Raw genomic sequence first — 23,832 nt, forward strand, 5'->3', positions numbered from 1 at the left:
GCCAGCCTTATGAATACCACTTGCCTGATGATTTCTGAGAGCTACGGCTCATGCCTGTACCTTGCCTCGGTAGAAAGCAGGGTGTCAAGTGCAATCTAGGGGGCGGGCGTAGCACAAAGCAGAGTTCATCAGCAGTGGTGCGAGGAGCTGGAACTGAGATTCATGAAGGCAGACAGCACAGACGAGGGAGGAAGAAGGGACACGTGGGTCCTGTATGCCCCTAGGAGAGTGGCCATAGTGGAGGAGATCCGCAGGTGCTGCTTGTCCCAGCGTTATTACCACATCACCATGTCCTTTGATGGTTATCGTATCCCGTCACCGGAGCACAGATGTGGCTTGCCTTCTGTGCAGGCTGATGGTATTGCACTTGCTAAACTGTTTTGTTCCCGCCACAAACATTATGTCTCAGGACTGGCAAGAGACGATTTACTTTTCTATTTAATTCCCCACACTTGAGAGAGGCACTGGGGAGGATTCTGGAAAAAGTGCTGCTCCTAAGTTAAAAGCGAAGCGGGGAAGCACCTGCTGTTCCTCGTGCAGACCTCGCCATGTCTGTGTGGAGTGCCTGGGCCTTTGATGGCCACTGGATCCTCCCCATACACGGCACCTATTTCTTAGAGCTCCTCAAATCCATAAGCTTCAGGCCCCATAAAACCTGCATCTGCCTCCTGCTCATCTCCCTGGTCTATGTCATGGAGGCTACAAATCTCTCCTGAACAGCGTTCAAGTCCACACATTACTCCATCTCCCATGTCACCACTGTGGGCCACACTGCTGTCTCCTCTCTCATCACTGTTGCCACAGAGTCCGCCCTGGTGTCCTTTATGCTGTGATGCTTCTAGGTGGTGCACCTTATCACGTCCCTCTTTTCTTCTTGAAAACCTACTGCACTTGGGATAAGACTAAATAAAATGCTGAACTTGACCACAAGGCCCAGAGAATTTGACTATAACTGGTCAGTAGAATTTCATGTCACCTCACTGTTCCATTTCCTCCCTGGGTGGCCAAGTGGCCAGCTTCGGTCATTCTAACAACCCATTAGAGTTCTTCACCCTTCAGAGTTCAGTTTATAAATCCCTTCCTTCTAAGAAGCCTTGCTGACCATCATGCAGATTAATCCTTATCTGATCTGTGCACCTAAGGAGTGTCTGATCACAAAGGTGACCACATACATAATTGTCTCCATGGCTACATTGAAAGCTCCACTGGCCTCTCCCATGTTAGCTGCTGTGTCCCCCAAGATAAGCAGTGTCTTGTAGGAGGTGGACTCTCAGTACGTACTCACAGCATGTGGTTTATCTGCAGAGTTTGGGAAATTAGGTACCCCAAAGCCGAGTTCACCCTTCCCTAGCAACCAGGGCTGCGGCACGGACACCGGCTCTCAACCACTAATTCCAGAGTCGTGCTCACATGGGTTTTGATTCTGACTCTGACTTTTCTTCTGGGCGGCAAAGGAGGAATGATTCCTCCTGCCTAAATCTCAGTTTCTTCATTCGTAAAATGGGAAAAGGCATTATTAATATCTCATAAGGTTGGTTATTTGCTTATTTGACACCTGCTCTGTTTAGGCACAGGCCATTAATAGAGTAATGCTACATGGACATTGCCTCTGCCCTGTGGGCTCTGGTTTTATTCATCTTTGTATCCCCAGCCCTAGCACAATGTCTGCTATATAACAATTGTTTAACATGAGAGTACATAAAAAATTCATAGGAGAGGCGAGCACCATGGCTCACTTGGCTAATCCTCTGCCTGCGGCGCTGGCATCCCATATGGGCGCCAGGTTCTAGTCCTGGCTGCTCCTCTTCCAGTCCAGCTGTCTGCTGTGGCCCGGGAAGGCAGTGGAGGATGGCCCAAGTGCTTGGGCCCTGCACCCGTATGGGAGACCAGGAGGAAGCACCTGGCTCCTGGCTTTGGATCTGTGTAGCTCCGGCCCTAGTGGCCATTTTGGGGGTGAACCAACGAAAGGAAGACCTTTCTCTCTGTCTCTCTCTCTCACTGTCTAACTCTATCTGTCAAAGAAAAAAAAATTCATAGGAGAGCTGGAATTAAAAGACAGGTTTAGTTTAGTGCAAAAAGTTTTTAAAATCCAAGCATACAAGGGGTCTTCAAAAGCTCATGGAAATGCAGATTATGAAAAAGTCATATGTGAATTTCAAAAAATTTTTACAGCAAAGTAGTTACTATTTCCATGAACTCTTTGAAGTACCTATATGTGTTTATTGAATTAACTAGTGCAGTCCTTCAATTCCTCACTGATTCAATGTGCAGAGATGAAAATACCAATGAGTAAAAGAAGAATCATCGCCCGCGGTCAGAGGATTCACTGGGAGGCAGGCGGAACGCAGAGCTCAGTGTGAGGATTGTGTGTCTTAATCCTCATTCAATGTTGTAGTCCTGCTGATTACTACTGAAACATCACTCATTACTTGACAGCAAGGGGACAGTGGCACAAACAGCTGAAGTCACTTGGGCAAGGCCACAGGGCGGACACACAGGCACAAGTGACTTCACGACACTGGTGGTGTCCCAGAGTTGTACCAGACTCCAGCTGAGAATCCAGAGGCCCAGGGAGAGGGGAAATGAGGAGAGAAGTTCTCAACTCAGGAAGAGAAATGTCATCAGAAAAGCAGCAGGGATATCTCTCGCCCTCTGGCTGCTTTCTTCCAGCTGCTTAGTGCTCTATGAAGACTGCACACGCCCGTCCCCCTCCTGTTTTCTTAATCTAAATCGGGTAATAACAGACCTAACCTTGTCAGACTGTAGAGGTTCACTCACCTCTGCAGTCAATGTCATCAGCTGCGGCACACTCTTGAACGCTGCAGAAGTCCGTGTACGTGGATAAGGAACAGCTCCTACAACACAGATGGAGTCTACTGGTCATCACTCACACTGGTTTCACCATAGCCCAATGAAATAACACATGAAAGGTGGACAGAGAAAGAAGCCATGTGTTGGCCGGCACCGTGGCTTAACAGGCTAATCCTCCGCCTTGCAGCGCCAGCACACCGGGTTCTAGTCCTGGTCGGGGAACCGGATTCTATCCTGGTTGCCCCTCTTCCAGGCCAGCTCTCTGCTATGGCCCAGGAAGGCAGTGGAGGATGGCCCAAGTCCTTGGGCCCTGCACCCACATGGGAGACCAGGAGAAGCACCTGGCTCCTGGCTTCGGATCAGCGAGATGCGCTGGCTGCAGCGGTCATTGGAGGGTGAACCAATGGCAAAAAGGAAGACCTTTCTCTCTGTCTCTCTCACTATCCACTCTGCCTGTCCAAAAAAAAAAAGAAGAAGAAGCCATGTGTTGGAGGTATGATGGACAGGAAGTCAGAGATGGGCGTGTGAGACGGAAGAGCAGGCGTGTGACACGGTAAAGCACACAGCCTCCCTGGGAGATGGGGAGCCACACTCACACGTTGGTGTGCATAGGAGCAAGAGCATTCCAGAGATGTTTTGAAGCTTCATTTTTTTTTTTTTTTTTACTTCTCTTGGTCAATGATTTGTGTGACTATCATTGAGAATAATTGTGTTTGTTAAAAACAACTAACTGGGCTGGAGTTTAGGGGATAAAAGTGCCGCCTGCAATGCCCATCCCATATGGGCGCTGGGTCCTGTTCTGGCTGCTCCACTTCTGATCCAGCTCTCTGCTGTGGCCTGGGAAAGCAGTGGAAGGTGGCCCAAGTGTTTGGGCCCCTGCACCTACGTGTGAGACCCAAGAGAGGAAAAAACCAAAAGGCCCTATAGCACTGTAGTTTTTAAGTACAACTTCGAAGGAAAAAAACTTGACAATCAGATTGGCATTCAGTTACCAGGTGGGGCCAAAACCCATCAAAAGACCTGATTTCTAATTCTGCAGCCTGTCTGGCCTGCTTGTGATTAAACAAAAAACCATCCAGAAGGGTGGGTAGATAACTTGTTTTCACAGTAAGCTGTGTGCTATTCTCATGGTAAATTTGGAGATTCCGAAGGAAGGAGGGCGGCCTGTTTGTTCTTGCTAGAGAGAACATTTTTTGGGAGAGCAAGCAAATATTTTACACCCTAGATTCTATTGGGACCACCCTGATTACCTCTTAACCCATCTGATTCCTCATTAACTGGGCTAGGCCCGCCCTGACCATGGCAGGCATTTGAGAACTGAACCAACAGATGAAAGATCTCCACCACCACCCCTCTGTCTCTGTCTCTGCTGCTACCTCTGCCATTCTGCCTCTGGTCCCACCTCTGGTCCCCCTTCCACATGAGTGGAAGTCAAACTTATCTTTTTATTCCATTTTTCTACAAAGTTTTTGAAGTAGCCTTGTTATTGTGGATATTCATTTTAGATACTCCGCAAAAACCCAACAACTAATTTCTGAAAATACACAATGTAGAATCTGTAACCATACTTATCAAATATTTACTCCCCAAATTAAAATGGTCTGATCCATTTTGAACTTTGGATAAAGGTTTTACCCACCCAAAATTTTCTAACACTGTATGTCCTATTCGGACAATTGATTCACGGAGTTACACAGATGTTCCAAATGCTGATACATTCCATCATACAATATTTTCAAAAAGCACATAAGTTAATAGCATCATCAATTTTATAAGGAGACTTTAATTATGTTTTTTAATTTTATTAATATAAAGAAAACAGATTTCATTTATTTCATGCTTCATACTTGTGCACATGAAGATCCAATTTTCCCAGCACTGTTTGTTGAAGAGACTTTCCTTTCTCCAGGGATTGATTTTAGCTCCTTTGTCAGAGATTAGTTGGTTGTAGGTATAAGAATTGATTTCTGGAGTCTCTATTCTGTTTCTTTGATCCATATGTCTATTTTTGTGCCAGTACCAAGCTGTTTTGATTACAACCACCCTGTAGTATGCCTTGATGTATTGTGATGTCTCAGGCAATGTTTTTGCTGTTTAATATTACTTTAATTATACAGGGTTTCTTGTGTTTCCATATGAATTTAAGCTTTGTTTTTTTTCTAGATCGGAGATGAATACCATTAGTATTTTGATTGAGATCCCATTGAATCTATAAATTGTTTTGGATAGTATCAACATTTTGATTAAAATTTTTTTCCAATCCATGAACATGGAAGATTTTTTCATTTTTAGTATCTTCTATTTATTTCTTCAATGTTTTATAATTTTTATTGTTGAGACCTTTCAAGTCCCTGGCTACATTTATTCCAAGGTATTTAAAAATTTTTATAGCTATTGTGAATGGTGCTGATCTTACAAGTTCTTTCTAAAATATGGCATTGTTTGTATATACAGACTATTGATTTTTGTGTGTTGATTTTATATCCTGTAAGTTTACCAAACTCTCTTATAAGTTCCAATAGTTTGTAAGTGAAGTCTTTTGGTTCCCCTATATGTAGGTTCATGTCATCTGCAAACAGGGATAATATGACTTCCTCCTTTCCAATTTGTATCCCTTTGATTTCTTTTTCTTGCCTAACGTTTCTGGCTAAAGCTTCTAAAACTATATCGAATAGCAATGGTGAAAGCAGGCATCCTTGTCTGTTTCTGGATCTTAGTGGAAATGCTTCCAACTTCTCCCCAGTCAATATTACACTGGTTATGGGTTTGTCATAAATTGCCTTGATTGTGTTGAGGAATGTTCCTTCTATATGCAATTTGCTTAAGGTTTTTATCATGAAAGGATGTTCTATTTTATCAAATGTTTTCTCTGCATCTGTTGAGATAGTCATATGGTTTTCATTTTTCAGTTTGTTAATGTGATATATCACATCTATTGATTTGCTTATGTTGAACCATCCCTGCATATCAAGGATAAATCCCACTTGGTCAGGTATCAGTCAGAGGCAGGTGTTTGGCCTAGTGGTTAATACACCAGTCAAGATGCCTCCACATGGTTGTGCCTGGATTCAATCCCCAGCTCTGGCTTCCAATTCCAGCTTTGTGACAATGCAGAGCCTGGGAGGCAGCAATTACAGATGAAGTGGTTTCCTGTCACCCAAGGGGTGGGTGAATTGATTCCCAGCTCCTAGCTCAAGCCCTGGCCTAGCCCCAGCAGTGGCAAGCACTTGGGGAGTGAATCTGCAGTTGGGAGCCCTCTGTCTCTGTCTCTCACAAATAAGAAGCTGTCAAACTCGTGGTGGTTGGTCAAAGTTTTCCTAACTTTTAATTTCACTTGAAAGTTCAAAATTTATCACTGGTAGTAGTCGTTTTCCTTGAGGTGACAGAGGCTCATTTTGTTCACTTTCAAGAAAATTGGTGCTAACTATCCAGGTCAAAATAACCACAGTTCATCTACAAATCCTTTTCTCAAGTAAAAATGATGTGCCATAGAGCAGCAAGTTCAGTTTGCAACTCAAATGATTGTATAGATGCTTTTCTTGAAGACAACCATGATAATTTGGCGTGCAGTAAACTTTCCATTTTCTCATAAAGTTAAAAGGGTCAATTTTGGGTTTTCCTGCTCTGTCAAGAGTATTCTGAAGTGTATCTGGCTGTCCCTCTTTATATTTTTAACCATAAGAATATGAAGGGGAGTCATACAAACTCCTACCACAGTTTGGTACCACTGCCTGATTCATTCAAGTCACCACCACAGCTTTTGCATTATCAGTGCCAAGGTCAACTAAGGCAGGAGGTAAATCATGTCAGAACTGTTATGAAAACACCTTTCACCTTGCAGACACCTCTAAAGGATGTTGAGACCTCCACAGGTGTATAGACTGCATTTTGAGAACTTCTGGATTAGAGAATTTTCAGTATTTATCAATGTTTTCCTTTAGATAAGCTCATGTGATATAGATTGAAACCAAGGGAAGATAAGTTGAAACAAAAATGGTCCTATGCAAACCCCATGATGTACAGCATTCAGGACAGGCTGGAGTGTGCTTGACTTGGGCCACCATGAGGAGGCTAGCTCAGATTCAAGACGTTCCCTAATGTGAGTACACCCCTGATTCTTAGCAAACACGTCCTAAAGGCTCAACTGATGAGAAGAACTGAACTCCTGCTAAAAAATCAAACGTGTAAGCACTACAATATGTTGTGCAGGACAGAGAATATTTCTTTAAAAATAAGTTCAGTGCAAATAAAGACACAGCAAATCCTACCTTACTGTGCTCCTCCTGTTCACTTCCAATCCTTTCATTCTGGGGCACTGACCTCTGGGGTGGAGCCCACGGTAGTAGCTCGCTGGGTCCTATAAGACTTCTTTGTTTCCTTTCAATGATTCAGCTTAGTCTGTTGATCTGTCTCTATGGACCACGGCAGCTCCACTCCCACCGAGCCATGCACTGTGAGTTACAGGAATTGCAAAATTATCTCCCGCATCAAAGTGATAGGTAATTGTATAAGGGTTTTAAGATCATATCATAGGTAATTCATGAAAATTTAATTTCTAAAACATTCATACTTTATCAACATTATGGTTGCTCCAGCTGCTTTCTCATGCTACCACATTAAGTCATTGCAAATGAAGGACGTGGGACATCTCTTCTTCAGTATGAATGGACTTGTTCAATGCTTGCTTCAAATGCCTCATTCTCACTCACTAAAAGAAAAAAAAGAAGCATAAATAAATATCAAATGATTTTAGATGGGAGATGAAATTAAAACTCGTTAGCATTGTAATGCAATACCTGTTTTGCTTCTTGTCCACCATACTTGCCAGATTTTTCTGACTTCTCAAATTGTATGAGGGAGTGGTGAAACAGATGTAGTTTATAGTAAGAACATTCAAAGGCTGGCACTTTGGTATAGCGGGTAAAACCACCACCTGCTGTGCCAGCATCCCATATGGACACTGGTTCAAGTCCCGGCTGCTCCACTTCCAAACCAGCTCTCTGCTATGGCCTAGGAAAGCAGTGGAAGATGGCCCAAGTCCTTGAGCCCCTGAATCCACATGGGAGACCTGGAAGAAGCTCCTGGCTCTTGGCTTCAGATTGGTGCAGCTTCAGTCTTTGTGGCCAATTGGAGAGTGAACCAGCAGATGGAAGACCTCTCTCTCTCTCTCTCTCTCTCTCTCTCTCTCCTCCCTCTGCCTCTCCTTCTCTCTCTTTCAAATAAATAAATCTATAAAAACTTCATTGATCTCACGAGCACATGGAAGTTTCTAATATTTGATCCTGGAATCCCACTCTGAGAAAATATCCCTAAAGAAACTGAAATCCTGGTGAAACTGGAGAGTCTAATTGACAAACAATACTCTGGTTTCTCTTCAAATCATATAAATCTTTCACCTTCTACTAATTGACAAAAGCATGAATGCATTATTGGTACACTTGTGAAGTGGAATATGAAGTCATTAAAATGAAACAGGCAATTTAATAACACAAGACACTCCTCATTAGAATACACCATAAAGTTAAGAAGCAGAATATAAATTGATAAACACAGTATCTATCGTCTTTTTTTTTTTTTTTTGTCTTTTGGTGAGATAAAGACCCTTAAGCTTTATCCTCTTAGCACATTTCAAGTACACAATACAGTAGTGCTAGCTGCAGTCACCATGTCACACATTAGATTTGAGAACTTTCCAGAATTAATTCTTCTTGCATAATTGAAACTTTGCCGCCTTGACCAACATCTGCCACCTAACTCTTCCCTCTTCCCAGCACTTGGAAATCACCAGTCTATGTCCTCTGCTTTCATGAGTTTCACTATTTCAGATTCCACATGTGAGATCATTTGTATTTGTCTGTGGTTGACTTATTTTACTCAGCCTAATGTTCTTCAGGTCCATCCATGTTGTCACAGATGACAGGACTTCATTCTTTTTTAAGGCCAAGTAATAGTCCCTTGTCTGTATACATCACATATATTCTTTATCCATTCATTAGTTGGTAGACATTTAGGTTGTGCCCTTATCTTCATTAGTATGAATATGAGGGTACTTAAAAATGTTTGTGAAAAGCTAGAATTATAAGATAAGATTGGGGATGGCTGGCACAATGGCATAGTGGATTAAGCCACCATCTGCAGCACCAGCATCCCATATGGGTGACTGTTCCAGTTCCAGCTGCTCCACTTCTGACCCAGCACCCTGCGAATGCACCTGGGAAGACAGCAGAGGATGGCCCAAGTGCTTGGGCCCCTGTACCCATGTGGGAGATCAAGAAGCAGCTCCGGGCTTGTGGCTTTGGATTGGCCCAGCTCCAGCCATTGCAGCCATCTGAGGAGTGGACCAGTGGATGGAGGACTCCTCCCTCTCTGCCTCTGCCTCTACCTCTCTGTAACTCTGCCTTTCAAATAAAGAAGTAAATCTTAAAAAAGATAAGATTAGGAGCTGATATCGTGGTACGCTGGGTAAAGCCACTTGTGACACCAGCATCCCCTATCAGAGTGCCAGCTGGAGCCCTGACTGCTGTTTTGGATCCAGCTTCCTGTTAACGCACCTGGTAAAGCAGCAGAGGATGGCCCAAGTGCTTGGGTCTCTGTGCCCAAGTGGGAGACCTGGATGGAGTTCAGGGTTCTTTGGCTCAGCCTGGCCCCACCATGGTGCATAGCATGATACCATGTTGTAAATTAAGGTGGAAAAATTGCACACATATCATAAAAATAGGACCAAAGTTAGCATATTAACCAGAGATAGTAGAAGGTAATGGTTTTAAGAGATGTAGCACTCAGGTTCTCTAGGGAGCTGAACCATTTAGGGAGAGGGGGTTGAGAAAGAGAGATTTTCTTGTTTTTTTTTTAAGATTTTATTTTATTTATTTGAAAGAGTTACAGAGAGAGGTAGAGACAGAGAAAGAGGTCTTCCATATGCAGGTTCATTCCCCAGATGGCCGCATCGGCCAGAGTTGCGCTGATCCGAAGCCAGGAGCCAGGAGCCTCCTCCTGGCTTTAACCTGCTGTGCCACAGCACCGGCCCTGAGAGATTTTCATAAATTGGCTTATGGGATTTGGGCTGGCTGACAACCCAAATCCATGAATCAGGCTACAGGGTTAGAAACTCTGGTAGGCACATGTGTTGTAACTCAGAAGTTACAGCTCTTCTGTAGGAATCCCCACTTTCTGCTTCTATGGCCTTCACCTGTTTCGATGAGGCTCGCAGACATTCTCCAGGTGCATCGACCTGCTTGTTGTGACTTTAGCTAAAATACCTAGGAGGAGCTGCTTGGGAAAGGAAAGGTTTATTTGGGCTCTCAGTTTGAAGTCAGACGACCCCATAAGTATGTGGATGAGGCTGGTTAATGGCGAGAACAGAGGGATGGTTATCTTGTGAGGCAGGAAGCAGAGAGAGAATGCCTGGGCTGAACACAGGTTCAAACGGTCAAACTTCTCTCGAGAACCACCCTTCAAGGACACACCCCCAATGGCTCAAAGACCTTCCACCAGCTGCACATGTCAGATTGCACCACTAGATCAATTTTCCACCCTTAATTAATCGACCATCAACACAAAGGCACTAGAGTTAGAACAACTGTAAGAGTTTGGGAAAGACAAATCCTACTCAAGCCATAATACCAGGGTGATCTCCACTCAAAGCCGTTCACTGTAACCATGTTTCCAAAATACCTTCATAGCAACACCTAGGCTATATTTTACCATCAGTGGATGTTATAGCCCTGTCAGGTTGATAAGCCATCATTACAGGAACTTGTCCTTTTTTGCTGGTTTGCATGTCTCGTATTCCTTTAAAGAACCTCTATTTTATTATCCCACTCCTAAGAGTAATGGCGGGATGGGGCCGATGCTGTGGTGCAGTGGGTAAAGCTGCCACCTGCTGCGCTGTCATCCCATATAGGGGCCGGTTCAAGTCCTGGCTGCTCTACTTCTGATTCAGCTCCCTGCTCATGTGCCTGGGAAGACAGCAGAGGACGGCGCAGGTGTTTGGGCCCCTGCACTCATGTGGGAACCCTGGATGAAGCTGCTGGCTCCTGGCTTCAGATGGGCCCAGCTCTGGCCCTTGCTGCCATTTGGATAGTGAGGCAGAGGATGAAATCTCTTTCTCTTGCCTTTTCTTTTCAAATAAACAAAAATCTTTACAAAAACAGGAAATGCATATGCATAGTAAAAAAAATGAACACATAAAAGAGAAAAGAATGAGTTATCCCAGATGATCTGGAGAAATTTTTTCTCTCTTCATACTATTTTATAAATGCTGTTTTTTTAAAAAAATGATTTATTTATTTATTTGAAAGGCAGATTTACAGAGAGAGAGGGAGGCAGAGAGACAGAGAGAGAGAGATCTTTCTGCTGGTTCATTCCCCAATTGGCTGCAACAGCCAGAGCTGGGTCGATCTGAAGCCAGGAGCCAGGAGCTTCTTCCAGATCTCCCACACAGGTGCAGGGGCCCAAGCACTTGGGCCATCTTCCACTGTTTTCCCAGGCCATAGCAGAGAGCTAGATTGGAAGCACACTAGCTAGGACTCGAACTGGTGCCCATATGGGATGCAGCATTGCAGGTGGTGGCTTTACCTGCTACACCACAGTGCTAGCCCCAGCTTTTATAAACTCATAAGAATGTTCAAGAGTTGTACAACTATGGGGAAGTTGAGGGACAAAAATTCCTGTCATTAAGCAAGAAACAAGCTTCCATATAAGACCCTTAAAAAATTCTATCAGATTCTTTTATCATGGGGTCTCTTTGACTCTTCCATGCCTAACACCTTTCCTATCTGCTGTAGCTGAGGTCAAGCTGCCTCTTCTTTTGCATTATTCTGGTCAGGACTCTTAGCTGTCAACCACAGGGTAATTTCTAACTAATTTGAGCAAAACAGGATTGATTGACTATTTGAAGAACTTTGTGAAAATCTCAAGGAGAGCCAGAGAACGACACTTAAATCATTAGGCAAACAGGAATTAAGTTGTTTGCGGCCTCCACCGGTGGGGCAACGTATTAATGCAAACATCCGGCTGCCACAGTCCACTGCCTACAAAAGCCTGATCCCACCTGGGACAGGTGCCGCGTGCTGCCACTGTGACCCTGGGAGGACAAGGACCTCTCTGTCACCATGCTTGTAACATCCTAGCCTTGCTCCCTTTCTCACCCATATTTGGTAGGGAGAGGCCAAGTGGGGATACTGAGGTGATATGCTTGTGCCCGCAGCAGCAAGTTCTCATGCAGTTTTTGCATCAGATTTTCACAAGATAGGACTCAAGACGTGGAAAAGCGTCAGGACAGGAGAGCGGTTTTCAAAAGGCATTGAACAGCCACAGGTACCTACTGTGCCTGTCACACACGAATTACCCAGATTGACATACACAGTGGACCGCGAAAAAGGGTCTCTGTGTGCTCTCCCATCTGACCTTGGGCATGAATGTGGAAATCAAAAGTCTCTCTGTCCAGGAGGTTTTCTTTTTTTTTTTTCTTTCTTTTTTTTCATTTGACAGGCAGAGTTAGACAGTGAGAGAGAGAGACAGAGAGAAAGGTCTTCCTTCCGCTGGTTCACTCCCCAAATGGCCGCCAAGGCAGGGGCACTGCACCGATCCGAAGCCAGGAGCCAGGTGCTTCTCCTGGTCTCCCATGCGGGTGCAGGGCCCAAGCACTTGGGCCATCCTCCACTGCACTCCCGGGCCACAGCAGAGAGCTGGACTGGAAGAGGAGCAACCGGGACTAGAACCGGGCGCCCATATGGGGTGCCGGCACCGCAGGCGGAGGATTAGTCAAGAGCCACGGCACTGGCCCTAGGGAGGTTTTCTATTACACCTGTTTTATGTCAAAAGTTTCAGGATGGAACACATATCCATGAGTCCCTAAAGGCTTTTTTTTTCCTGGATTTTTTTCCCCTGAGACTTGCTTGTTTTCTCAAAATGCCTCTGCGTTGTATAGTCCTAGATAGTTCTTAGTGTTTTCCCACTTGTTCCATCAGCAAAAATTACATGAAGAAAGGGGAAAACATTTTGTATCCAAAAAGCCTGAATCTGCACTGGAAAACATATGGCTGAGACTGACACTGCTTTGGTGCTATGGAAACTCATTTTTTCTGTACCAAGTGTATTTGCACAGCTGGCATTGTCCAATTCTGAGTGGCATCAAACAGGTTTTCTACATAAGGTGCCTGATCTTAATATTTTTATACATGTTTTACAGCACCTCCACATGCTAAGCAGAACAGCCAATCCTGCTGTTCATACTTAGAGAGCAGGCAAAACATCAACCCCTGCAGCAAAAGCCACCTGTTCAGGAAGATAGCACAAGAGGCCAAAGTTCTCTGTGTAGATTGAGACTTCTCGGCCAGGCTTCTTCCTACCACTCACATAGTTGGAAAAACAATCTATTGAGGTCGAGGTCCTTCCTCCCATGACTCACAGCACAACAAGGCTTCTCATTATTCCAGCAACCCAGATTGTATCTGCAGAACTTCTATCACATGTTCCTGTCCAGTACCCCAGCCTCACAGGTGACAAAACTGCTCTTGGTGCCCTTGGACCCTCAAAATTCCATGCATGGATGAGAAGGAATCATGAGGGAGTCACTTTTATCCCCTGTGAAAAGATACCCAGGGCTGCAATGCTTGATATGAAGTGATTTTTCCCAAGGTCCTACACCTTAGTGACAATAACAACAAAACTGGTTGTCCATGAAAAAGACAAATAAGTTCATTCTCTGTGGAATACTTTTGGCAAAAGCAGAGAAGATTAAGTTGATCTACAGGCATCAGAAAATTCTATTGCATTTGTCTCTCTATTTTGGCAAAGAAAAATAACCCATTGTCACAGGACCTAAGCTATTTCTTGTCCTATCCTGCCCTGCACACAAAGAGGCTATTATCCATTATAAACAGCCCCTTGGTGCCCTCTGCCATCTTGTTCCCAGCTCACAAGTAGAAATGATCCTGAAGCCTTAATTGCTTTTCATAGGTCATCCTCACTGTCATCCAGGGCTCTTTGAGGAAGAAAATACAAAAGACATGTAATGTAATCAGCCATCAGTGCACTCAGTATTTCCTTGTAAGACATTCCTGCCTGCCAAACGGAGAGAAAAAAATTAGAGCAGAAACACATGCAGGTCTGACTTGAAGCAGGTGCTAAGGATTCTTTCCTGAGAAAGAAAGCAAAGAAAATGGATGATCCACTCAAAAGAGAGAGGGGCGTCTGTTCTAATTAGCAATTTCCTTTCCTAGCTGAGCCTGGCATTCATGCCAAGTAAACTCCAAACAAATGCCAAAGCCCTGAGGGAGGAATGGCTACAGCATAGTGTGGGAGCAAGGGGAAGGACACAGCCCTGAGCTAGAGAGGGGTTTGGTCCTGGTGAGTGACTGGAAATAATCATGAGCTTACAGACAGTGTCAGCGAGCGGCTCTCTTGTTCCCTTAACATCGGGCAGAGTCACAGATTTCAGGATATTTGTAAAGCTCTGTTTCATGGGGTTAAATATAAACTGTTAAAGGAGACATCCAAGAGCTGGTCTCCCCTAAGAGGATTCAGAAAATGAATTCTTTATTCTGCATGGGTGTGCTCCCTTCAGTGTGCATTGGAGGTTCTCTCTTCATTGTGCATTGATCATGGCTCAGGCTGGGGGTATCCATAAAACAAGGGAACAGCATCACTGGAGGTGAAGGAATAAGAGAGTAGTTCCCAAGGCAAAATCTCAGGAAAGCTGAAATCTGGCAGTTGTCAGGAAGTTGTGAGGGGGCCCTCAACAAGGATTATTGCTTTTGGAGAGACAGGGACGCTTTTTTAATTTTAGAAAGATCACTCACTTTAAACTTTTTTTGAAAATTTATTTGAAAGGCAGACACACACACATATACACACACACTGAAACACAGACACACAGACAGACAGAGAGATCTTCCATTTGCTGGTATGCTCCCCAAATGCCTGAATAGTCAGGGTTGGAACAAGTCAAAGCAGGGAGCCCAGACCTCAGTCCAGGTCTTCCACATGAGTGTCATGGACCTAACTACTTGAGCTACTATCTGCTGCCTCCTTGGGTATGCATTACCAGGAATTGGGATTGGAAGCAGAGCTGGGACTCAAACCCAGGGACTCCAAAATGGGATGTGGGCATCCCAAGTAGCATCTTGATTGCTGTACCAGATGCATGCCCTCAGGAATGGCACTGGTTGTAAATAGCCAGGGCCTCTTGCCTACTCCTGAACCCTGGCATCAGAGTTGCTCATTCTCTGCCCAAGACCACGGTCTCCACATTTGTACCCAGTGTAGCAGTCCCTGCTGGGTCTCTCTATGAGTATTCAGTTGGTTCTTTTGATCAGTGGGGTTCATCTTCCCAAAGCCTGCCTCCTGTAAGTTCACTGCTTCCGAGGACAACCATCACAGTACCCATTGGCCAGAAGAGCCAACTCTGGCCAAGGTCTGGTCAAATTTTGAAGTTCATGGTGGCAACATATATTGTCAAATTCATAGGCAAATAAAAAAAAAAGGCTTGAGGAACAATTGGAATTCAAGACAAGTTATATCAAGGGAGCGCTGAAGAAGCCATCTGATGTAGCAGCCAGATGGACCTGGGTTCCAATCTTTACCATTCCATTTACCTATGGGAAAACTGGTTCAGCTCTCTAAGCCTCCATTTTGCCCATCTCCAATATAAGGGTAATTGGTGCTGCATAGAATTTATAGGAGGCAACAAGCGCAAAGCATTTCTGCACAATGTTGTTGCTTAATTCATGCTGGCTTTATAAAGAAACAGCTTAGGATTCAAAATGAATGCATACAAATGCACAGTATTCATCTCCTCCTCCATAGAAAGGAGGTGGACGGCTGCATCTCCAGGTGAGTCTCTGAGGAAGAGCACCAGCACTCAGTAGTGGAGTAAGGGGAACCTAACAGAACAGGGAGACCAAGGAAGGCAGCATACAGAAAAGAACAAAGTCAACCGGCAACTGAATCCCTGGCCCCACAGCCCAGGAATGGGGTGTATTGGGTAGGGGGCTGGGAAAGTGGAATTCCCTGTTGCAGGGGAAAGGGAGAGCGGAGAGCTTCAATGGAGCCTCTCTGTACAGACATCTTACAAAGGCAGTCCTCCCCAGAGAGGAAACCATTCAATGCAGATCAGCTGCTCAGTGAGGAGAGGTCTTTGGGGAGGTCACAGCTGCTTTACTTCGGAGAAAGTACTCACATTGCTCCCTCTCCCCAACCCTCAGTGCTCAGGCTGTGGCACCTTGAGAAAGGAGTCACTGTCGGAAGCCATATGATGATAGGAGATGGAAGCACTTGCATATCTTCTTCCCAGGGACCCCAGGGACATTTCTGCAGCTTTGCAAGGAAGACTAAGCCTAACAGGTCCAACTGGGATCAGTAAGAAAGGGTGACCCCAACACCCTAGCCCACCCAGTGCTCTGTACACAGGGGATATGTGGAGCGCAGTGGCAGGGAGATCCAAATTCCAGGACCCTAGAAATAAAGGAAGTGCCCTCTAATACTTGGAGATTATCCTTCCTCCAACTCACTCTGCCCTCACCAGTCACTAGGGGCACTGATAGTTGCTTCTGGGACTAGTACACACTGAGATTCCTGGTCAGGGATCTAGTGGCCCTGTGTATTTTGTACACAGCTGCTGAGAACTATACATGTGCTAGGGACTGTGTACATACTTGGGGCTATGTACCAGGTCCCTTCTCAATGCCAGTGCTGCTCCTGCAGTGTTAGAACCATAGACCAGACTCCAGCACTCCTCAAGGCTCAGGGAAAGTGGCCCATGTTTCTACCCTACCCATGTTAGCACCAGCACTATGCTTGCAACCCCAGCCCCTCCTACAGAAAGCAGCCTGTGGTATACGTGTCCTGCCCCACTCCAAAGCCAAGCCCACTCCCAAGGCTCCATCCTTTCCCTCAGGCACAATGGGGTGGGGGTAGAGGTACCCACACCCACATGGCCCAGCAACTGTGCTGCTCTTGGAGCTTTGAAGTCGAGTAGTGACTGGAGGGTTCTGTGAGTTCAGCCTGCTACTGGCACCAGCCCAGTCTTCCTTCAGCATCTATACCACTCTCTCAGCTCTAGCTCCAGACTTGGGTGGGGCTGGGATCTGTAGCCTACTCATAGCACCAGCTGGGCTTCTAGCAGCACAAGCACAGATGCTGACCCCACCTGTACCACAGAAAATTGGTGGAATACGTGACAGGTATCCAGATAATCCCAATGAGTCCCTAGAGCACACCGGACTCCTGCTATTGCTACGTTTAACTATAGAAAAAGAAGAAGGAGAAGGAGAAGGAGAAGGAGAAGGAGAAGGAGAAGGAGAAGGAGAAGGAGAAGGAGAAGGAGAAGGAGAAGGAGAAGGAGAAGGAGAAGGAGAAGGAGAAGGAGAAGAAGAAGAAGAAGAAGAAGAAGAAGAAGAAGAAGAAGAAGAAGACACTATGGTGTCTAACTGGAACTAAAGCCAGTGACACCCAAAGATGCAGTTTCAGAAACAACCTTTGAACCCATGAAAGCCACCCTTTGAAAGTAACAGAAATAACTTATCCCCTAGATGCACAAAATCAATGCAGGGATACAAGAAATATGAAAAAGTAAGGCAATATGACACCACAAAGGGAACACAGTAACACCTGCATATCAGACAATAAAGAAAAGAAAATTGAAAAAAAATGCTCCATAAATAATTCAGGAAAATAATTACAAGGATACTTATCAGATATAGAAGAGAATACACATCAGCAGTTAAACAAAATTAGAAATCAATGCATGACATGGATGAGAAATTGAGCAAAGAGGTAGAGGTCTTGAACCAAAATTAAAGATTAGAAATGAAGAATCTCTAGTAAGTCAAATAAAAGTATATTTGAAAGCCTCAACAACAGAGTAGATCAAGCCAAAAAAAGAATATCTGAACTTTAAGATGAGTCTTTTGAAATATGTCATTCTTACAAAAAGTTAAGGAGAAAAATCTCTATCATCTCTGAGACACCATGTAACGGACCAATATTTGAGTTCTGGGAGTCCATTAAAGATTGGAAGAGGAGGGGCCTAGAAACCTTATTCACTAAAACCATAGACGAAGATTTTCCCAATCTGGAGAAAGAGATAGTTACCCAGATTCAGGAAACTCATAGGATTCCAAATAAACATGCCCAGAAAACCTGCTGACATATTATAGTCAAACTCAAAATACGGTACAAAGAGGGAATTCTAAAATTTGCTGTAGATAAGTGTGAGGTCTTTTAAAGAAAGCCCTAATAGGTTGATGGCAGAGGTTTCAACAAAAGCCTAATAGGTCAGGAGGAAAATGGAATGATATATTATGAATTCTGAAAGGAAAAGTTGCTAAGACAAAGTATTTTTCCTGGTGAAGCTATTTTTTTTTTTTTGACAGGCAGAGTGACAGTGAGAGAGAGAGAGAGAGAGAGAGAGACAGAGAGAAAGGTCTTCCTTCCATTGGTTCACCCCACAAATGGCCACCACAGCCGGCGCTGAGCCGATCCGAACAGGAGCCAGGTGCTTCCTCCTGGTCTCCCATGAAGGTACAGGCACCCAGGCACTTGGGCCATCCTCCACTGCCTTCCTGGGCCACAGCAGAGAGCTGGACGTGGAAGAGGAGCAACCGAGACAGAACCTGGTGCCCCAACTGGGACTAGAACCCCAGGGTGTTGGTGCTGCAGGTGGAGGATTAGCCTAGTGAGCCATGGCACCGGCCCAACGATATTCTTATCAGACAAAACAGACTTTAAGACAAAAGTGACAAAAACATTCTGTATATCATAATCAAGAGATCAATTCAACAAGAAAACATAATGATTTTAAATGTAGATGCACCTAATGTCCAAGTATCTACCTTTTAAAAATTTTATTTATTTATTTGAGAGGTAGAGTTACCTACAGAAGGAGAAACAGAGAGAAAGGTCTTCCACACCTATTTTTATCAAGTAAACATTTTCAGATCTAAGAGGAGACCTAAGTGCCAATACAATAATATAAGGGAACTTCAACATCCCACTTTCATCAATGCATGGATCATGCAGATAAAAAAAAAACAACAAAGAAATGAGAGTTAAACTATACTATAGAGCAAACGGACTTAATTGTCATTCACAGAAGATTTCATCCAACAATTAAAAAACATACTTTCTTTTCATCAGCACATGGTCTCTCTCCAGGAGAGACCACATACCACAAAGCAAGTCTCAAAACATTTAGAAGAATCAAAATCATATCATGCTTCTTTTCTGATCAAAATGCAGTAGCAGCAGAAACCAAAAACAGAAAAAAAAAAAGAAACTCTAGAAATTATACAAATTCATGGATACTGCCAACATGCTTCTGGATGAACAACGGGTCATTGAAGAAATAAAGAGGGAAATTTAAAAATTCCTTAAAACTAATGAAAATGGAAACACAACATAAGAAAAACTTATAGGATACAGCAAAAGCACTAAGAGGAAACTTTATACAATAAGCACCCATATTAAAAATGAAATAATATCAAATACATAACCTAATAATGCATCCCATGGATCTAGGAAAACAAGAACAAACAAACTCAAAGCTAGTAGAAGGAAAGAAATAACAAAAATCAGAGCAGAAATAAATGAAATAGAAATTAAAAAAATAATATGATAAAAGATTAGAGAAATGAAGAGTTGGTTCTTTGAAAAGGTAAACAAAATTGATAAACCTTTAGCTAGGCTAAGAAAAAATAGAGAAGACTCAAATCAATAAAATAATATGAAAAAGGAGTTATTACAGTTAATACCACAGAAATAGGGTCACTATGAGCACCTATATTACAAAAAACTGGAAAATCTAGCAGAAATGTATAAATTCCTCTATAGATGTAATTACAGAGATTGAATCATAAAGACAGAAAATCTAAGCAGACCAATGACTAATGAGATTGAATTAATAAGTGTCTTCCAACAAAGAAAAGTCCAAGACCAGATGACTTTACTGTTCAATTCTACCAAACATTTAAGGAAGAACTAACATCAATTCTTCCTAAACAAAACCAAAAAGCTGGAAGAGAGGAAATCTTTCCAAACTCATTCTAAAAGGTTAGCATTACCTAGATTTCAACACCAGACAAGGACAACACAAAAAAGAAAATTATAGAACAATATCTCTGAAGACCATGGAAACAAAATTCTTAACAAAATACTAGCAAATTGAACCCAAAAACACATCAGAAGGATCATTCACCCTGACCGAGTGGAATTTATTGTAAGGATAAAGAGATGGTTCAGAATATGCAGATCAATACATATTACACATCACATAAAAAGAATGAAAGATTATTATCTCATTATTATCTCAGTAGGTGCCAAACCATTTCATAAAATACAGTATCTACTTATGATGAAAACCTTGAACAAACTAGGTACTCTGGGAACATATCCACAACATCTTACTAAATGGGGAAAAGCTGAGAGCATTTCTACTAAGATCTGTAACCAGAAAAAGATGGCTACAGTCACTGCTCTGATTCAGCATAATACTGGAAGTTTTAGAGCAAATAGGCAAAAGAAAGAAAGAAAATGCATATAAAGAGGAAAGGAGGAAATCAAATTATCACTGGTTGCAGATGACATGATTACATGGAGCAACCAAACTATTAGAACCAATAAATTAATTCAATGAAGTTACAGGTGCAAAATCAACACAACAGAAATTAATAACATTTTTATACATCAACAATGAACTTGCTGGAAAGAACTTACAAGAGTAATCTTCATAACTGCTACAAAAGATAAAATTATGGGATAAATTAGATCAAGGATGTAAAAGATCTTTATTTTTTAAAAAAAGATTTCTTTTATTTATTTGAAAGAGTTACAGAGAGAGGTAGAGACAAAGAAAGAGGTCTCCCAGCTGCTGGCTCACTCCCCAGATGGTTGCAACAGCTGGAGCTGGGCCAATCCGAAGCCAGGAGCCAGGAGCCAGGAGCTTCTTTTGGGTCTCTCACACAGGTGCAGGGGCCCAAGGACTTGGGCCATCTTCCACTGCTTTCCCAGGCCATAGCAGAGAGCTCGATCGGAAGAAGAGCAGCCAGGACTAGAACCAGTGCCCATATGGGATGCCGGCACTTCAGGCCAGGGCTTTAACCCACTGTGCCACAGATGTCGGCCCCGTAAAAGATCTTTAAAGTAAAAATCACAAAACACTAATGAAAGAAGTTGAAGAAGATCAAACAATGGAAAAACTGGATTGCCATGTGCAAGAAGTTTGAAATAAGATCCCTATTTCTCAAACTTTACAAAAGTCAACTCAAAGTCCATCACTGATCTAAATGTAATATGTGAAACTATTAAGAGAAAACATGTTAAGAAACTGTTAAGGGAAAACACTTCAAGAAATTGGCACATGCTTTTTTGGGTAAGCCCTCCCTGCCAACACACAGACAAAAGCAAAACTAGACAATGGTACTATATCAAACTATGAAATGTCTTCACAGCAAAGGAAACCATCAACAGAGTGAAGAGACAACCAGCAGAATGGAAGATAATATTTGCAAACTATGCATTTGACTAAGAATTAATATCTAGACTATATAAGAAACTCAAGAGAAACCAACAATGAAACAAACAATCCAGCTAAGAAATGGGAGAAGGATCTAAGCGGACACTTTTCTAAAGAAATGCAAGGACCAATTAACACGTGAAAAAATGTTCAGTATCCCTAGCCATCAGGGCAACACCAATAAAAATCACAAAAAAGTATGACGTTACTCCAATTAGAAAGCCTATTGTCAAAAAGAGAAAAGGTTAGAAATGCTGGTGAGGATGTGGAGAAAAGGGAAGCTGTTTATACTGTTGCTGGGAATGCAAATTAATACAAGCATTGTAGTGAGCAGTATGGATATTCCTCAGAAAACTAAAAATAGATGTACTGTTTTACCCAGCTTTCCCACTATGTACCTAAAGGAAATGAAGTCTTCATAGGAAAGATACCTGGCCTCCTTGTTCATTGCAGTACTATTCACAACAGCCAAGATACAGAACAATCCTAGGTTTCCATAGATGAATACATGAATAGAAAATATATAGTATAAGTATGCAATTTAGAATATTATTCAACCATAAAAAAAGAATGAAATCCTGACATTTGCAGGAAAACAGATGGAAGTAGACATAATTATGTTAAGTGAAATAAGCTAGACATAGAAAGACAAGTATGACATGTTTTCTACCATACGTGGATGTTAAATAATATATATGTATATATAGATATTTGATAGACATATATTTGATATAAATATAAAATAGTGATTAATAGAAGCTAGAAATGATGGGGGAATGGAGAGAGACTGGGTAATTGGTATCAAACCACAGCAGCCTCGTCAAGGTATTAGGTTCTGGTGTTCCACAGAACAGTAGGATAGCTATAGTTTTTGATAAAGAAAATGGAAGGGATAATTGCTTGATATGATTGGTATATGCTGTGTAAAGCTGTTAAACTTGTGCTGAAATCCATAAAATATATAAATATTTCTTGTTAATCTAATTTTTAAAAAAGAGACAAAGTTTAGTAATAGATATAAACTTGCTTGTTAAAAAGGAAACAAGGACAATTGATTGGAAGAGAAATCAGTAAATAAGATAGAGGAGTTTATATCAATAACAAATGCATGTGGGTATACTGCTTTACTATTTCAATATAAATTGACTTTTGGTTCTATATAGGTCAGACATCCTGTTGTGTTTGCCTTTGGCTTTTTTAAAATCCAATGTTCAGCCTACAGACTTTTAAAAATATTTATTTATTTGAGAAATAGAGTAATGAGAGAGAGAGAGAGAGAAGGAGAGAGAGAGAGAGAGAGAGAGAGAGATCCTCTGGTTCTCTACCCTAATGGCTACAATGGCTGCAATGGCCATGGCTGACCTAGGCTGAAGACAGGAACCAGAAATTCCATCTGGGCCTCCCATGTGGGTAGCAGGGGTCCAAATACTTGGGCCATCTTCTTACTGCTTCCCTAGGTGCATCAGCAGGCAGCTGGGTCAGAAGCAGAACAGCTGGGACTCCAACCAGCATATAGATACCAGTGTTGCAAGCAGTGGCTTAAAGTACTAAGCCACAATGCCAAGCTGTGGGACTCTTTTAAGTATTAGTATAGTCAGGTCATCTTAGGCTCCTGATCAAAATCCTCTTTTCATGCTTTGAGCCAAAAGGTGTTTATTGAGCACCTACTCTGTGCTAGATGCTATGATGGGTGATGAGAACCCAACCCACAGGATAGCTCTTCCCTTCCTGTCACCTTACTTCGAAGAGTGAGAGACTCAGAGCCTCCTGTGGGAAGGTAATGAAAGGGAAGTGCTATTGTACACCTTGAGAGTCCGGTCACCGTATGGAATATATCATTGGCAGTGCATAATTCAGGAAGAAGGAAGGAAGAATGGGAGAGAGGGCAGGAGGCGTGCAATCCAGAACTAAAGTCAGCAGGGATCAGTGAGGTCTCCATCCCACATCTCATTGACACGGACAGCCATTCAAGTAGAGCTTCCCTCGCCCGCAGGCTGCCACGGGATCAGCACAAGAGCTGCGGGAGGTGCGGAGTTTATCCATCAGCCTTGGTAATGATGGCCTTCCTGGAAACTTTGCCAAAGCCTCCGAGCTTTTGTTTTTGTTTCCTTCGGAGCAGTCATGCTTTATCAGCTTTCTACATAGCGACCTATGGAAATGAGCCAACCACGAACAAATGGCTGCATTTACTTAGCTACAGATAGCCTGGTGAACGCAGTGAGCTAATGGAAAACCAGCACATGCTGGCCCAGGTCAACAGCTGTAACTGTGGCCTGGAAGACACAGGTGCATTTCACAGCCGTCAGGTAGACTGCCATCTGCCCATCACATGCTCAGCGCTGCCTTCAAACAGGACAGAGATACCAGGAATTGGGTGTGTGTGTGTGTGTGTGTGTGTATGTGTTACGGACGTCCCCTTGGCTTCTTTTAGGTCCGCATGGTTGGGGAGCCCTTTAATTTGAGTTACATTGGGAAGGGGTGGATTTCTTTCTTTCTTTCTTTTTTTT

General features: G+C 43.1%; 1 long non-coding RNA gene across 1 annotated transcript in view; it reads right to left on the reverse strand.

Annotated features, from left to right (window-relative positions):
• Window positions 1-7,085: 7,085 nt before the first annotated feature.
• Window positions 7,086-23,832, reverse strand: part of LOC133774567 (uncharacterized) — a 52,671-nt gene continuing 35,924 nt past the window's right edge. Inside the window, exons 2-3 of the long non-coding RNA XR_009868089.1 lie at window positions 7,382-7,519; window positions 7,086-7,262 (exon numbers count right to left, since the gene is read on the reverse strand). This is a non-coding gene — a long non-coding RNA (uncharacterized LOC133774567). The remainder of the gene's footprint in view (window positions 7,263-7,381; window positions 7,520-23,832) is intronic.

Source organism: Lepus europaeus, chromosome 15 (genome assembly GCF_033115175.1).
Source record: "Lepus europaeus isolate LE1 chromosome 15, mLepTim1.pri, whole genome shotgun sequence".
NCBI classification, from domain to species: domain Eukaryota; kingdom Metazoa; phylum Chordata; class Mammalia; order Lagomorpha; family Leporidae; genus Lepus; species Lepus europaeus.